Genomic DNA, 19,145 nt, shown 5'->3' with positions numbered 1-19,145 from the left:
GGTGCTCAAGGGCCTCGGGGGTGGAGAAGCGAAGGCGACGGCGAGGGGATCTAGAGGGCCAGCGGGACAGTCTGCATTGCCACTGCTGCGCGGAGGCCGCCCGGGAGTGGGCAAGGGTCCCCGGCCAGGCACGAGCCGAGGCGGCGGTCCTCAGCGCGAGGGGTGGAGGCCCGCAGGGGCTCTGGCACAGCCGAATCCGGACTCCCGGGCACCTGGCGGACGTCCCCGCGACCAGGGCGGGGACCCGGCTTCGCAGGCCGGGGCGGACTGAACGAGGCGCTACCCCAGGGAGGCTCGGACAACCGGGTCGGCGGGAAGTTGGTTCTTGGACGCCTGAGCTCTAGGCTGCCGCTCAGCACAACCCCTTAGGATCGCCCCCGGGAGGGTCGCATCTCAGGGACCGCAGCCGCAGACCCCGGAGGACGAAGAGGTGGGGGAGGGAGACTGGCCCGAAGGTTGAGGGAGAGGCCTGGAGGCCCCGGGTTGGGTCCGCCGCAGCCTCCACCACTCGCGGCCAGTGGGGCAAGCTCAGGCTGTGCCCGACGAGGCAGGAAACTTTCCGACCTGGTAGGGAAAACATCAAAACAAACGGCCGTCAGGAGCCGGTGCCCGCCGGTCTCAGCCCTCGCCCCTCTCAGCCAGACCCCCTCCAGAACCCGTCGCTGACCACGACCTCGGTGGATCTCTCCGCAAGCAGGCTGCGGGGATTTGAAGCAAGAACGCCACGACCGGTCCTGCCTTCCTTGCGGTCGCCGCCGCCTCAGCTTACCTTGCCAGCGCCGGCCGCCATAGTGACTCTGACTGAAACCTACCCGGTGCACCGCCACGGGAACGCGCACCCTTTTCAAGGGCCCTCCTACCCCCTCTCCCGTGCCGTAGACCGGGAATGTCACGTGAACGACGCTGCGGAGGCCATGTTGGTCGAGGGCAAAAAGAGGGCAAACTAATTTTTAACCAAATTCTGGGTGCCATCTTAGTTAAGGGCTGAAGGCTTCAGCCCTCCGGAAAACCTTGACCACCATTTTGGTTGAGGGCAGGAAAGAATTTGAGTGGTTGAAAGTTTCATAAATGAACCATGCCCACTTCCTATTTTACCTTCTAAGTAAGGAGGTACCAACTTTTACTAAGTTTTCTTCAGTGCATTTATCACTGAGAATACTAACTAGCAAAGAGGACAAAGCATTCAAAGGTGATATTCATCAGCAGCCATCTTAGTTGTGGGCAACACAGTCACCCACTGCCGCACTAGGTGTGAGCCCGCAAATTCCACGAGTTTCAGGATTTGAGAACGTGAGACAGACTACCCTCCTCCTGCTAAACTGTTCGTTGTGTTTCGTACTGGAAGAAAAACTATTTCTTAGTTCTTTAATTTCGAATGACCGTTCTTCTTACTGGACCTACTGTGTGCCCCAGGGCTCTTTCGTGGATTCTACCCCGGAAGAGTGAGACTTAAAAAAAAGTTTTTTTGTGTTACTTCCAGAGAGGGATGACCAATTGCTGATATGAAAAATTCATTCACAATCTTAAGGTAGATAAGGAATCATTGGTCTAAAGAAGACCTAGCAAAAACTAAATGAAAACTTCAAGAAAAGATAGGGAAGATCTTTATCATTTAGCATCAATGTTTACTTCATTCTTTGAATTCCGGGGACTACAGGCTCCACCGTAGTGTAACCTTGGGGAATTTTCAAAGCGTTTTCAAGCCTTTATTTCTCTTTTATATCATGAAGATAATAATACTTAACTCATTTGTTGTAGAGAGACTTCAAGATGTTAAACCATGTTGTTCATTAAACTACCTATTTATAGAATTTTATCCCCAACCCAGGTTTTGTGCCGGGCCCTGGTGATGTAGGTGAATAAAACCTCAATCCTTTCCCTCTGAGAGGATAGCAGGTGTTGTTGGTTAGAGATTGGGGAAGGTGAGGGCTTGGAGGAGGTGTCAAACACAAGTATAACTTCACTTTGATGTAATCAGACATAAGATAGAAGCAAGCAGTAGATGCTAAAGGGATCACCATTCTGGGAAACGTAACCGAACTGAAGAAAGAAGATAGGAGAACCACAATAAATATGGTATTTACTGAATGGTTTCCTAAGTTTCTAGGAAAAGGGATAGCAAGAAAAGAAATGAGACTGTTAAAAGTTGCACACCTATATGCCTGGCACAGGACTAAATAAATATTTGATGCATTGATGAAAAGATTACATACTGTTACTAATGATTAGTAGAAGTGGCGCAAAATGAGTCTGGAGATAATAGGAGGCTTAAGACAGGTACTTTTGTACTTTGCTCTTTCTTTTTTCTTTTCTTTCTTTTTTTAATATGCTGGGGACTGAGCCCAGGGCCACCGTGCATGCTAGGCTAATGCTCTTACTGAGCTATATCCTCCGGATTCTTTATCAGGGGATGGGGTTGTGGCTCAGTGGTAGCGTGCTTGCCTAGCATGCTTGGCGCACTGGGTTCAATTCTCAGCACCACATAACAAATAAATAAAAATAAAAGGTCGATCAAAAACTAAAAAAATATATTTTAAAAAAAGGTTCTTCATCAGGGAGTGATATTGGCCAAATTATATTGTTATATTGTGTATTGTGTATATGTACAAATAAATATTTAACAACAAATCTCATGAGCATGTACAATTATAATGCACCAATAAAAAATGTGGGAAAAAAAAGACTTCATCAATTCAGCAAATATGTATTGAGTTACTGTTAGACCTCCACCTTAATCTTTAATAAGTTACCCATCTTCATGGTTTTCAGGGATTGGCTAATAATTTATTGCTTTTGTGCTGTTGTTTACTTGTATATTGTTGTCTTAACATGATATCTGCCTGATGTATTCATAGTCCTGTCATCTACCAACCACCACCATGAACCTCGACTGATGTGCGAGAGTCACAAGTTCCAAATAGCCTTACACATGGAATCCAAAACCAAGCTCCCCTTCTACTGGGTACACTTAGATAGGCCTCTGTAGAAAGACCCTGACTGCTGTTCCCCCCTCAATGCCCCTTTTCAGCCTGAAATAGCCAGAGCAGACATAACTCCTTTCCCCTAACAGCAGTTAGGGATACTTCTTCAGAGGAGGGAATGACTTGGTTCCCCAGCTGCCAAATCATGCACCTGACCTACTGGTCCCTGCCTAGAAGCAGCAGTGTATAATTGAGACCAGGAAGTGGCAGCTTGAGTGGGTTGGAGTGCAGGCGGCAAGCACAGTCAACAGCTGTGTGGAGCCTGCCACACCAACAAGGTATGCCTAAGGCACAGCGAACCACCAACAAAACAAGGCAAAGCCAAAGTGTGCCAACCTGTTACCCTTCAGCATCCAGGCCTGGGCATCGTGTGGACACCCATTGCAGAAGCCCACTGTAAACATAGACCATCTGAGGACCTCAACTTCCTGACCTGTGGTGAGAAAATAGAGTGGGGCAGTCCTGAAAGGAAGATGGAACTCAAGAGTTGACCAATAGCCTCAGTACATTTCCAAACCCCAATTAGCAAGTTTGAACCAATGGTGTTGGTTGGTACTTTTTCAAACCCTAATGTGTATAAGTTTAGACCACTAGCAGTGACTCAAGTGCTATATAAACTCCTAGACTAGCATATGTGGATGAAGAAAATCTGTTATTGGACCCACTCTTATTATGTTTTAATGGTTAAGTTCTATTCCTTTTCTATCCTTCAATTAATCCCACTCTTACACTTACTTATCCTGGTTTGTGGATTTCATTCTTCGAATTCGCGTGACAAGATTCCTAAAAGAAGAAGAAATTGACAGTGAACTGCTGGGGTCTGCTGCAACACTGGAGGGGATGGTACACCACTAAGATCTGGAAGGCTTCTTAGCTGTAGCAGATGCCTACAACTTGTGCAGACCCCATCTGCTAGTAGAAGCAGTGAATTTTCTCTCAAAACTTTGATTTCATTACTACTCTGTCCTAGATACTTTGTTCTAGAGAATTATAAGGACATGTTGGAAAGTTTTATTATAAGAGGATGAAAATTTTTCATTTCTGATAACTTTTGAACTTAAATGGAACAAAGAAAGCCTCTCCACACATTCCTAAAGAGTTCTGTGCATAAATTTGTAAGTCATTTATGTATTCTTTCATTCATTTGATAAATACTGAATTGAGTACCTTCTGAGAAACAGATACCGGATCTGGAACTACAATAATGCTCACAGTTTAGATGTTGATACTGTAAGATCCTTACTTAATGGAATAAATTAAGTCCTGGTGGCACCCACCTATAATTCTAGCAACTCACAAATTTGGGAGGCTGAGTTAGGAGGTTTCCAAGTTCAATACCAGCCTCAGCAATTTAGTGAGGCCCTAAACAACTTAGTGAGACCCTGGCTCAAAAAAAAAAAAAAAAAAATAGTGCTGGGGATGTAAGTCATGTTGCTCTATGAATCCTTGGGTTAAAATTCCCAGTACCAAAAAAAAAATAGGAGTAGGTCAATCAGTCCAATATTAGTGAGATAAAGACATTTTAAGCCAAGAAGATATCATCCACAAAAGCCCAGAGACTTGAGAGAACAGGACTTTTAAGGGAATTACAAGAAGATCTGTATTAATGGCACATAAGGGGAAAGGGAAGGTGTGGGAGGGGGTCAGAAGTGTGGCTTCAGCCACGCGTGGTGGTATACATCTGTATTCACAGTGACTCAGGAGACTGAGGCAGAAGGATCTCAAGTTCAAAGCCAGCCTCAGCAACTTAGCAAGACCCTGTCTCGAAATAAAAAATAAAAAAGAGCTGGGATTGTGGCTTAGTGGTTAAGTGCCCCTGGGTTAAATCTCCAGTACCCCCTCCCCCAATAAAAGAAAGGTGGCTTCTGTTGCTAAAAAACCTGTAGGCAATACAACAGACTTCAGAACATTTAATCTTCCTTCTAAAAGGTCAAAATGGAGTAATAAAAGTCCAAATTTCAGAATCAGATATGATGTGGCCATTTACCAACACTGTAACTGGTGAATTATTTAGTGTCTCTAAGCCTCAGTTTCCTCCTTTTGGAAAAAAAAAAAAGTAGATAATACCTCACAGAATCTTGTTCGAATTAAATAGGTGATGCAAAATAAAATGCCAACCATAATGCCTAGAAAATAGTAGAAAGTCTGAGAATGTTATTTTTTATTATTATTGCTAATAAAATTCTCATATCCTCCCACATATAGTAAGAAGCAAATTGTTTGTTTGTTTGTTTGTTTTTTGTCTCTAATTTGTATAACTTGGTCATAAAAATAAAAACTGTCTCCTTGTGTTTAGTACTACTACATCTCTTAAAATTAATTTCAAACTAACGTAGTGGGCTTTCTTCTATAAGAAAAGTTGAGGCTACTATAACCTGGCAGGGTAAAGAATCCTACCAAGCTTACACACAGGGTGCTAGAAATGCCAAAATGGCCTTGAAGGCGTTCTTCACCCACTGTTATTTGGCAGGCACAGAAAAGGCTTAAATTAAGAAATCTCATACATGAGATATTTTGAATTCTAAGCCATGTGGGTGTTCCTCTCTATGGTTCTGTATCCATACAAAATTTTAATTAAATAAAAAACATGTCATGTTTTGAGAAATTGGAATGGCAGTATTTCCTGATGTTGTAGCTTGCTCTCTCCCTTTTAAATTTTTTATCCTTTTATAGACTGATAAGTACTATGATTTCTGTGATTCAGGCTACTTTTCAACCTTAGAAAAGCAGATAACTTTAAGCTTATTATACTAGTACCCTCAAAGATGGGTGGTATTAAACATTTCAGATATACAAGAGACAACTCTGTAAGCTCAGTTAATATGCACCCCTCCGTAACTGATAATAGTCAATTGGACTTTAACTAATGACACTGGATATAATAAATTATGGAATGCTTGCATAACTGTTTAAGCAGATATCTGGATTGAAATACTGTGTAGGTAAGCAGACCAATTAAAAGAGTAAGGTAAAAGATCTCAAAGACAAAAACTGAGGGTATATAATATTTTTAATGTCACATACTTGCTTATTAAAAATGAAGTTGATCCTTTTCCCACTAAAGAAGGCTCTCCTCAAATGGGAGATTCTAATGAGTGGAAATACCCTGTCATTTCCCAGGTGCCCAGGGTGGAGTTGCTCAGACATTCCAGAAGCACTGCTCATCTGTTTTTGGCTTCCTGGTTCTTCAGGAAATGAAAGAAAAATAATTACCTGAAGACAAGTAAAGACATTTTTTTTTCAGTTAGGAATCTTTTTCTGTGAATATAAAAAGAGGGAATCAGAATATCAGAATATTAACTCTAGAAAATATCACAGACAACTAATCCATCTTCCTCATTTTATAGGGAAGGACACTGAGGCTCAGAGAAAGAAACTTCATTAAATATGTATTTATCATGTGGTAAGCATTTTCGTGTAAAATCTCCATGTGGTTAGTATTAGCTCTATTTTATAGTTAGGGAAACTGAGGCCAATGCCCGAAGGTTAAGATTTTCAATGTGACTGATTCTAAATTACCATACTAGACCCAAATACATGTTGGGATATTTTTCTTTCTAAAAAAATTTATTGGTTTTTTTTTTTTTTTTTTTTACTGATAGGAATGCATGCTGCTTGCATATATTCAAACAATCAAAAGGAATTAAAAAGTCCTCTCTAGCCCAGTCATATATACCCAGTCTAGGGCTGTTAAGTTTAACAGCTATATCCTTCCAGATATATTTTCCAAGCCACATGAGGCATGCTCTTTTAAAACTGCCACATTATAGGGGCTAGGGTTGTGGCTCAGGGGTATCGCGCTCAATCCTCACCCTGGGTTCGATCCTCAGCACCACATACAAAAATAAACAAGTGAAATAAAGGTGTTGTGTCCAACTACAACTAAAAAAATTTTTTTTTAAAAACTGCCACATTATTTAATAGAAATAAGAAAGTCAATACCAAGAGCCTTATTCTTAAAAGTGATAAATAATTTATATTGACAGCAAAAGGCCTGTGTTGCAGAAAAAAGAAGAGAGAAATTTTGCTTATTTTTGTCACACTTATATTGGTCTTCTTTGATAACTGAAAGTGTTCTTGTGCTCTTCATAATTCAAGAATGTTACTTGGAATGTAGTATATGCTTAAGATAAAAGGGCTTGGACAAAAAGCCATACCAGACATTTTCTTTCTGAATTTTTATTGATATATCTGGGTTTGTTTCTTAGTTAGCAATTAAAATAGACGCCCCATTTATATGTGGTGGTTTTGTTCATCTAGTGATTTAAAAAAGAATTTTAAAGTGTATTCTTCATTTTGGAAAACTATATCATTGGAATAATCATTCTTTTTTTTTGTTTTTTTTTCGTTTTTTTTTTTTTGAGAAAGTGAGAGGAGAGAGAGAGAGAGAGAGAGAGAGAGAGAGAGAGAGAGAGAGAGAGAGAGAGAATTTTTTTTTTAATATTTATTTCTTAGTTCTCGGCGGACACAACATCTTTGTTGGTATGTGGTGCTGAGGATCGAACCCGGGTCGCACGCACGCTAGGCGAGCGCGCTACCACTTGAGCCACATCCCCAGCCCGGAATAATCATTCTTAAATGTAATTATTTGTGTTTCTTTTAAATAAGCTCCCTTAGAGCTTTTGTTTCAGATAAAGCATGGTTGCTACTGTATAGCATTCTCACAGATAATGGTCAACATCCGTGCCCATGCATGGAAGGATTGCACTGTTTTAAAATTCTCAATTTTTTAACAATAATTTTCATTTTCATTCACACGGGCTCCCTTAAATTATACAGCTGGTCCTGCCTCAAATAAACCACTTCAAGACCCCAGCCTTCTTTTCTCTGTACAAGGCAAGCATGCTGACCAGCATGATATGGGAAATGCTGTAGGAGAAAGAAATTAGCAAGCTATTGACAGTGAAGCAGTAACCCTAGAGAAATTAGACCCTTTAAGTGAAATCAGGCCCATTTCCCCATTTCACAGTATCTAATTATATGGTAAGTTAGAACCAGTGGGATAAGCAATAGCAGAAAAAATTTACCTTGATTTTTTGTTTGGTTTTGGTTCTTCACTACTGAGCTACATCCCCATCCTTTTTATCTTTTTTTGTTTAAATTTATTTTATTTTTTCCTTTTATCTTTTTATCTTTTTTTGTTTAAATTTATTTTATTTTTTCCATTTTTTATTAGTGAATTATTGTTGTACATAGTAATGGGATTTGTTGTTACATACTGATACATGTACACAATATAATTTAGTCAATATCATTCCCTGGTCCCTTTCCTCTACTGATCTCTTTGATTTTCATAAGATTCCCCTCCCACTACCTTTTTTTTCCTTTTGCCTCTCTAACTTCCACGTAGGAAAGAAAATAACGACTCTTGAATTTCTGAATTTGGCTTTTTTCTCTTAACATGATGTTATCCAGTTCCATCCATTTTTCTGCAAATGACATGACATGATTTAATTCCTCTTATGGCTGAATAAAACTCCATTGTGCTGCATTCTGTATAAGGGGCAAAAATGGGAGTTCATAACCCACTTGAATCAAAGTGTGAAATATGATATGTCAAGAACTATGTAATGTTTTGAACAACCAACAATAAAAATTAAAGAAAAAAAAATAAAATTAAATAAATTAAATAACAACAACAAAAGAACACTCCAGTGTGTGTGTGTGTGTGTGTGTGTGTGTGTACACATACATACACATTTTCTTTATCCATTCATCTATTTATGGACACCTACGCTGGTTCCATAGTTTGGCTTATGTGAATTATGCTGCTATAAACATTGGTGTGCATCTATCACTGTAGTTGTATGACTTTAATTCCTAAGGATAAATACTGAGGAGTGGTATAGCTAGGTCATACGGTGGTTCTATGCCTAGTCTTTTGCGGAAACTCCACACTGATTTCGATAGTGGTTGTGCTAATTTACAATCCCACAGAAAGTGTAAAACTCATCCTTTTTTCTTCACATCCTATTTATTACTTTTTTAAAATTTTGAGTTAGGGTCTTGCTAAGTCGCTGAGGGTCTTGTTAAGTTGCTGAGGCCTTCCCACCTCAACCTCCTGAGTTGCTGGGATTACAGGCAGGTGACACTGTACCCAGTTTGTTTGATTTTTGTAACTTCTCATTCTAGCTTAGACTCTGAAGTTACTCCTGAAAATGATAATGAGAATAATATAACATCAATATAGAATCTCTGTCCACTGAAAATTTGAATTTGGAAAGATTTTCCCAAACTTACTATAATAAAAATTTCAAATGTACAGAAATTTTAAAATAAAAATTACAATGAATGCAAAATATATAACTTCTCAATTCAAAGCTGCTACCACTTTGTCATATTTCCTTTAACTTTCAATGTATGTGTTTTCTAATTCTTTGATGGTAAATTGCAGACAATTCATCCACAAATAGATCAGTGTACATTTACCAATGGGAACATTCTCTTAAATAATCACAATATATGGAGTTTTTTAAAAGTATTTTATTTTTAAAATAGAAAACAGAGAAGCTTAAAGAATAAAATGAAAAAATTACTCATAATTACATTGCTTAGGGGTAATCACTGTAAGTAGTTTGGTGCCATACAGAAAAATGACATCACCTTGTACCTCTTGCTTTGCCTGTATAGTATTACACATCTTTATTTCATTTCACCTATAACCTGAATATTTTCCATGCCCTCTGTAGCAGGCAGAGTAATGGCCTCTCAAAGATGTCCATGTCCTAATCCCTAGGACTGTGGATATATTACATTACATTACAAAAGAGACAATGCAAATATGATTAAGGGTACAGAACTTGGGCTGGGGAGCTGGATTATCTGGGTAGACATACTGTTAATCACCCGAGTCCTTAAAAGTGGAAGAGGGAGGCAGAGAATAGGTCACAGATGTGACATGAGGACTCAACCTCATGTAGCTGACTTTGAAGATGGAAGAAGAGGGGCCATATGCCAAGGGATGAAAGCAGCCTATGAAAGGAAAACAGTCCTCCCATAGAGCCTCCAGAATGGAACCCAGTCGTGCTGACACCTTAATTTTAGCCTAGTGAGACCCATTCAGACTTCTAACATAGAATTCTAAAATAATAAATTGGTGTTTTTAACTCACTAAATTTGTGGTCATTTATTATGGCAGCAATAGATAACAAATGTACCTTCTTATTTGTATTTGCCTTTGAATGATAGTCTTTTTTTCTTAAGGATATTTTCCCTGAAATATTTTTCTCTTCTATTTGACTTTGAAAACAATAATGATGAATGCATTGAAAAAAATAAAGGCAGAACCTATAGGTTTGGCTCTGAAAGGAGGACTAGATCTACTGTGTTTTGGATTGGGCTAGGCTAGTGCAATTATAGACCACTTACAGACTAAAGGGTAGGGTAGGGTAGGGTTTGTCTTCAAATTCTTTAAGAAATTTAGATGGAATTCTGGAAGCTATTTGTTTTAGGAAAACAGTTTATTCTTAATCTCCCACACAGATATTTGTACTTGTCTTTCATAGTAACAATTTCTAATAAGATATTAATATAACATCTGGATTAATATCTGTATCCCCTCTAGACTGTAGGTGTTGTGAGAATGAAGACCCTATTTCTGCTTTCCTACAGCACCTAGCACACTTCTTGGCACATGATGGGCTAATGTTTATTTGTTTGTTTGTTATTGTGAAATATACTGAACCCAGGGGCTATATCCCCTTTTCATTTTGATACAGGAATCCAGGCATGGTGGTCTACAACTGTAATCCTAGCCACTTGCAGGGCTGAGGCAGTAGGCAAGTTCAAAGCCAGCCTCAGCAACTTAGTAAGGCCCTAAGCAACTTAGCAAGATCCTGTGGCTCAATGGTTTAGCACTCCTGGGTTCATTCTCTAGTACCAAAAAAGAGGGGTGAGGGAGGCAGGGTTTCACTAAATTGTTGAGACTGGCCTCAAATTTGTGATCCTCCTGCCTCAGCCTCCCAAATTGCTACGATTATAGGTGTGTGCCACCAAACCCAGCTATGAGTTTTATTCTTTTGTGGGGCTAGGAATCAAACCCAGGGCCTTGCACATGCTAAGCAAGCACTCTACTACTGAGCTACATCCAGTCATCAGTTTTTGGTTATGCAAGGATAACCAAATTGAATTTTTGGTTTTGCAGAGATAAAGTTGAAGTGTGGTTCTTGAGTGTCTGAGAAGCTCAACCTTTATGCACAATAATTACATATAAATGTATATACATATATATGTAGATGAACACAATACCTTTATTTATTTATTGTTATGTGTGCTGAGGATCAAACCCAGTGCATTATATGTGCTAGGCAAGCACTCTGCCACTGAGCTACAACCCTAGCCCACAATAATTATTTTAAGGAAGAAAAGAAAAGGCTGTTTTCAAAATGAACTTGGGGACCCCTTTGTGGATGATTATGCTTTTTGTCTTCTTTATTTCTTTTTTTTTTTTAGATGTTGATGGACCTTTATTTTATTCATTTTTTAACACATGGTGCTGAGAATTAAACCCAGTGCCTCATACATGCTAGGCAAGCACTCGACCACTGAGCCCCAGCCCTAGCCCTAGCCCCTTCTTCTTTTTTCTTTGCAGTACTGGGGATTGAATTTAGGATCTTACACATGACAGACAATCATTCTCACCCTGAACTATAATTCCCAGTCCATGATCATACTTTTATGGAGATTTTCCCCCCCAGGATGTAAATTCAGATTACACTAAATGTCCTTTTGGAGAAATTAGTGTATTATTGCATGTGTGAGTTCCTACTAAAAGTTGTCACAGTAGGTCAGGAACAGATTGTCAAGAAAAACAATGAGCAGTGTCTTCACTTCCTCCTGGCAGTGGCCTCTGGAGTTAATCAGACAGGGAGTCCGCCCTGGGCTGTTGTGCTCAAGTTAGATTGTATTTCAACACACTGGCTCTCACATGGAGCAGTTTGGGGGCAGTGGAGTTAAAATAACCATTAAAACAGTGCCCTTTTGCTGGAGACATTTCTAAGTGTTACAACTCACAGAAGGGCTGCTCTGCTTTTTCAGTAATGGTCACTTTGGAGAGTGTGAAAATAGGATGTCATTAGACCAAGTGGCAGATCAGGGAAGGGTATACTCAGGGCTAACTTTTTTTGGTATAGTCTAAATCAAAGTTCCATTTGGGAAAGTGTTTTTGAAGACAAAAAATTTTAAAGTCAGCTGTTATTGAGCAGGGCCCTATTTCCAATCAACAAAAGGGACCCTGTCCATCCTAAATGTTTGAAAATTATCTGAAAGACATGGGGTAGCTCAGAAGATGGGAAGAAATGCTGAAGAAACCCATCTGAGGAAGGATGAGAGAGCTGATGAGAGATAAGAGCCTCTTCAGGACATCACCTTTAGGGGCAATTGGCTTAAACTTTTTCAATCTTTGAGTCTCTTCAAGATTCCAGTGGCCTAGGGAAGCTGATTGACCGAGGTTGAGTCATATGCCTGTTTCATGGCCAGGAGAACAAGGTACTTTGAAGGACAGTCCCATTAACTCTATATCTAATGGAAAAATAATGATTTCTTAAAGCTGTTTTCAGAGGGGATGGGAGAAGGGTATCTGGGCAGGCAAAAAACATTAGATGTCCACTCACCAGCCCACTTAGTATGCATTCAGGAAAATTAGTCTTCTCCTGAACCCCTTAAAAATGAGATATAGTTGCCTCTGGAAACCATTCCATGATTCTATAAAAGAGTAGAGGAAAGGGGCTGCGGTTATGGTGTGGCGATAGAGCACTCACCTAGCATGTGCGAGGCCTTAGGTTCGATCCTAAGCACCACACAAAAATAAGAAAATAAAATAAAGGTATTGTGTCCAACTATAACTAAAAATTAATATTAAAAAAAAAGAGTAACAGGAAAGTGGCCAGGTTAATTTCTCATCCCCAAAATTAATAAGAAATCTTGGTTTTTAGGAAATACACACTGAAGTATTAAAGGATAAAGGGACATGATATTATACAATTTACTCTCAAAAAATTCAGAAGAAAGATGTGTATGCATTTATAGAGTTGGAGAGGGAATTGGCAAAATGCTTTTACAATTGTGTATTTGGATACAGGGTATGTAAAAGTTCTTTGTGCTATTCTTGAAAGTTGTCTCTAAGTTTATAATTATTTCAAAATGAAATTGAAAAGAATGTCAATGGGCAGGACAGAGGAAATGTGCTCTTCCACTAGCATGTCCAAGGGTCATTTGATGAATTATTATGTGACAAATGAACATTTGTGTGTTCTACCGCTAGATCCAAACTCTAGGGGAAGTTCTTAGTGCCAAGGCATGTACTCTGATGAATTATTGCTATTTGTGTGACAGAGCTCCACTATGGGCCTGTAAGACACTGGATAAGGCCTATCTATTTACTCTTCTTGAGGAGTCTGACTAAATGGGTGGAGATTTCCTTTGGCTTTTATACTTTTGTTTTAAAAACAATTGTTTGGGGAGATGTATTTCAGACACAGTGTATATAGTTACTGCTTTGTATTTTTAAGTACTTATTTATAACCCCAAATTTTCTCTGCCAAGTACTTACCAACTTGAAGTCAAATATTACTAACTTCACAGTCATTTCTTACTACAAAAATATTTCAGTCTAGGATAATCATAGCAGCCTTTGTATTAGCAAAATTTTGGACCAATCAACCATAGAATAATGGTTAAAAATATTCATGCAATGTTTGTATTGCATAAATGTTGCATATTGCAATATTGTGAGGATGGTAAGAAAAAAATGAAGCAGATTTACAAGAGTGGGTATGAAATAAATTCCAAGGGAAAAAAATTAATGAAGCCAGGAACAGTGGTACACATCTGTAATCCTATCTAGTTGGGAGGCTGAGGCAGAATGATTGCTTGAGTGCAGGAATTCAAGATCAATATGGGTAACATAGCAGGACCTCAAGAAAGAGAGAGAAGGAAGGAGGAAAAGAGGGAGAAAGGGCCAGGGTTGTGGCTCAGTGGTAAGGTGCTCACTAACACGTGCAAGGTGCTGGGTTCAAGTCTCAGCACCACATAAAAATAAATAAATAAAATAAAGGTATTGTTCCAACTACAACTAAAATATATATATATATATATAATATATATATATTATATATATATATATGGAGAGAGAGAGAGAGAGAGAGAGAGAGATGGGCTGGGGTTGGGGTTGTGGCTCAGTGGTAGAGTGCTCACCTAGCATACATGAGGCACTGGATTTGATCCTCCGCACCACATACGTGTAAAATAAAGATATTTTGTTCACCTAAAACTTAAGAAAAAATATTTTAAAAAATAGGGAGGAAGGAAGAAAGATCTGTATGAATGGATACAGATAAATCTCCAATATATATTTTTAAGAGTGATCTGCAAAATCATATGTAACTATAATGCTATAATATTAAAAGATTGCATGAATGAGTAAGTAGCAAGTAGACAATCAGTATTTTTGTCTGGTTAATACATGCCCATATACAGATGTACAGAGTATTTTCTGGGAATATATACAGGAAATCGACAATAGTGATAACTTCTGAAGAGGGGACCTACAAATACAAGTATGGAGCTGGACGACAAGGAAGGGAGGGAGACTGCTTTATATTTATGTCTTTTGAAATTTGTACCAAAAACAACCTAGGAGTCATTGTTCCTTTAGGAACAACTCCTTGAAGTCTATTCCTACCATGTAGGCTTAAGTAGAATAAATCACTATAACTAGGAAAGTTGTCCTATAAGGCTATGAATATTTTAAACTGGTTCTGTGGCTTCTCACCTTTCCTAGTTAGTAGGTAGCCCTATCTTTTCATATGGTAGGTGTTTAATAAGTGTTTAATTCAATTAATCAACTGGATTAATTTGCAGTATTTAGTTATTTGTAGTTGTAGATGGACAGAATGCCTTTATTTTATTTGTTTATTTTTATGTGGTGCTGAGGATCTAACCCAGTGCCTCACACTTGCTAGGCAAGCACTCTATCACTGAGTTATTTAAGGGGTGCATCTACATACAACTTTGCTTGCTGGTTTTAATACTCTTATTAGCCATATAGGTTTCTTTCTTTTCTAGCCTAATGGAAAAATATGAAACAAACATTTTCTTTTCTTTTCTGAAGAATGTAAAACAATCAGTGGATGTAAGCTAGTGCTTATTTTTTTGGAAATGTGTAAAATGTACTCATGATTTGAGTACCCCTAGCAATTTATCCTAATGAAATAATTACATGCTTCAGAAAAAGATACATGTAAAAGGATCCTCATTGCAATGTTGCTGATAATATTGAAATTTTGGAAACAGTCTAAATGTTTTTGGGTAGGTTAATTTAAGAAGGGTATAGTCATCTAGGTTACTTCTTAAAATGGTTATATTTCAAGCCATATTTTTTAAGGTCAATTGATTTTCGTTAGTTAATGTTTTAATTTGTGTATTATAATTAAACATAATAGTTGGATTAATTGTGACGTATTTGTACATGCACATAACATAATTTGCTCAATTTCATTATCCAGTACCTCTCCTTTCCCTCCCATTGACTCCCTCCCTTATTCTACTGGTCTCCCTTCTAATTTCATGAGATCTCTCCCCTTTTTTTCTCCCTAGCTCCCATATATGAGAAAAAAAAAATGACCATTGACTTTCTGAGTCTGACTCATTTCACTTAATATAATGCTCTAGGGTTCCACTCATTTTTCAGTAAATGACATAATTTTGTTCTTTTAAAAATATTTTTAGTTGTCAGTAGACTATATTTATTTATATGCAGTGCTGAGAATTGAACCCAGTGCCTCACACATGCTAGGCAAGCGCTTTACTACTGAGCCACAACCCCAGCTCAATTTTGTTCTTTTTTTTTTAATTGTTAATTTTTTTTAGTTGCTGATAGAACTTTATTTTTTTAATATGTGGTGCTGAGAATCGAACCCAGTGCCTCACACATACCAGGCACGTGCGCTACCACTGAGTCCCAGCCCCAGCCCCAAATTTTGTTCTTCTTTATGGCACATTTTCTTAATTCATTCATCTGTTGACAGACACCTAACCTGGCTTCATAATTTGGCTATTGTGAATTGTGCTGCTCTAAATATGGTTATGCATATACAATATGCTAATTTCAATTCATTTGGATAGATATCAAGAAGTGGTATAGCTTCAACCCATATTTATTGATGAAAAATATCTATAATATATTACTAAATGATGAAATTAGGTTGCACAATAACATGTATGTGATTCCATTTATGTCAAATTTCATACAAAGAATCACTATTTTTCCATCAAAATATTATCTTTCCATGATGGTTGAGTTTTAATTTCCTCTGTATTTTTTCATATTATTTTTTTCTAGAATGCTCATTGTATTACTTTTACCAAAGAATAAAACATTAAAAAGAAAAATCATTCAAGTGATTTCACTAGTTTTACTGCTTGACTCAACAAATATTTGATGATTTCACCCAAATATCCTAGATTTATCTCTCCTAGTTTACAGGCTACAGGATTTTCTATGTACCCTTATAAGAAGGCACTGGAGTTAAGTACTTATCAAGGTTCCTTTTGAAAAATGTAAGCATGCGCATGTGCACGTGCACACAGACACACACAGACACACACAGACACACACATACACACACACAGACACATACACACACACAGAGACACACACATACACACATACACACACAAAGAAAGGTCTTTTATTGGCACCTGGGGTGAGGATTTATTACAAATTTACATTATAAAGGAACTTTTTAGGGTGACAGCAATGCTCAACATCTTTATAGAGGTTTTGGTTACAAAGTTGTATGCATCTGTCAGAACTCAGTATGCATTTGTCATTTGCTCTTAAGATTTGTGTATTCCTCTGTATGACAATTTTACATTAAAAGGGAAAAAACAACAAATGGAAATGTAGTTAGTGATCTTGATATCTGGAATTTACTTTGGTTTTTTTGTTTTTTTTTTTTTAAATTTTTATTTATTTATTTTTAGTTCTCGGCAAACACAACATCTTTGTTGGTATGTGGTGCTGAGGATCGAACCCAGGCCGCACGCATGCCAGGCAAGCGCGCTACCGCTTGAGCCACATCTCCAGCCCTCTGGAATTTACTTTGAAATGCATCAAAATCAATATAGATTGACTAATGGGATGGATAAAGGAGTATCCATGTATGTATAATAAGGAAATATAATAAATATTAGAGGTGGAATCTAGGTGGTGTCTATACGTGTGCTCATTATAAAATTCTTGGAATTTGGCTATTTAAATTTTTTCTTAACAGAATGTTGAGTCCAACAGGTCCTGGACTGAAACCTCCAAAACTGTGAGCCAAAATAAACCTTTCATCTTTTAAGTTGATTATCTCAGGCATGATTGTTACAGTAATAGAAAGCTGGGATTGGGGGTGTGGACAGTGGCAGAGGATCTACCTATCATGTATAATGCCTTGGGTTAGACACCCAGCACTGCCAAGAAAAAAAGAAAAGACTAACATAGCTGTCTTCATGAGTGTGGTAACTATGTAGTGACTCGGGCTTCCTTTGATTAAATGTTCTTCTATTCCATTTTGAAATTCTGGATTTTTTTAACAAGGAACTCTACATTTTCATTTTGTACTAAGCTTTGCAAATTATGTAGCCAGTCCTGATTAGTGAACAATGATAATATTACTGACATATATTATGTTCTCTATGTCAGGCACTATGTTAAATATTTCACATACATTATCTCATTGATTCTTTAAAAAAAGACTAAATATGTACTTGTGTGTGTATATGTTTGTGTATGTGTGTTGTGATAGATCTCACTGTGTTGTGCAGGCTGGCCTCAAAACCCTGGGCTTAAGTAATTGTCCCCTCTCAGCCTCCTTAGTTATCATTGTGCCTGGCTCACATAGATACTATTAATATTCTCATTTTATAAATGGGCAAACTGAGGCTCATAAGTTTTAAGCTATTTGCTCAAATTCACATTTTTATTGTACCTCAGTATGCATAGTAGTGGAATATACATAATAGACAATAAATGTTTATTGGGATAAATTATAATAGCAGCTCCCATTTATTGAGCACCTTTGGTGAACCTAGAATGCTTTAACTGAAATTTTACATATGTAACCTAGATTACTCAGCTTTTGTATCACTTCCTCAAGACAACATTCCCTGCCATCCTAAGTTAGGTCAGTCCTCTTCTTATGATACTCTAGGCCTCATTATAGTATTCATCATAATTGTAATTAGATCTTTGTTTAATGCTTGTCTTTTCTTCTGGACAGGATAGTGGCTCCTTATATATTTTATATTTTTCATATATGCATGCATATATATATATATATATATATATATATATATATTTTTTTTTTTTTTTAGATGGAATCTCAAAATGTTGTTCAGGTTGGTCTTGAACTCCTGGGTTCAAGTGATCTTCTCACTTCAGTCTCACAAGTAGCTGAGACTATAGGTATATGCCACAATGCCCAGTTGATAGTAGCTCATTTTCATCTGTTCACCACTTTATTCCCAGCATCTGTGCTGGACCTTGAGCATAGACTGACTGCCTGTGTGCCAGAGTTTGATTATGTTTTCTCATTTAGTCTTCAATCCTATGAAGTAAGATTATCACCATCACTTTACATGTAAAGAAACTAAGGCTCGGAGTACAAGTACAAGTCATCCTACTTTGGAGGAAGTGTCCCACCAAAATGTAGATTTACATCTGTTCAAGTCCAAAATCTCTCATCATTTCACCACAGACCACTGTTCTCACGTGACAACCTGTTTGACATCATTTTCTATCAGTAGGCACCACTTATTTCTTTAATATCTCTTCCAGCTTCTATTTTTGCTATCTGACCTCCAAGCTCTAATGAAAAAGAGGCATGCTTTCCAGCAAGTAATTACAGCAGTTGATATCATAACTGAGTTGGGCCAAGTCACGATTTTATTTTTTAACCTTGGTGAGTGAAGCAGCTAGAAACATTAACTTCTAAAACCAAAGGATCAATTTCTTTTTGGTACTGATTCTTCCTTAGTCCTGGGAAATAACCTCAAGTGTTATGTAAATGCAAAGCAATCACCCAAGTCTAGCTCAAGGTGAAGGCCTGAAAAAATTAAGGTAAAGCTTAATCAAGGTAGATACTTCAGGCTCATAGAGTATTTCTTAGTAGTTTCCCG

This window comes from Urocitellus parryii, chromosome 3 (assembly GCF_045843805.1).
Source record: "Urocitellus parryii isolate mUroPar1 chromosome 3, mUroPar1.hap1, whole genome shotgun sequence".
NCBI classification, from domain to species: domain Eukaryota; kingdom Metazoa; phylum Chordata; class Mammalia; order Rodentia; family Sciuridae; genus Urocitellus; species Urocitellus parryii.
The sequence above is the reverse complement of the archived record's forward strand: the minus strand, read 5'-3'. Positions refer to the sequence as shown.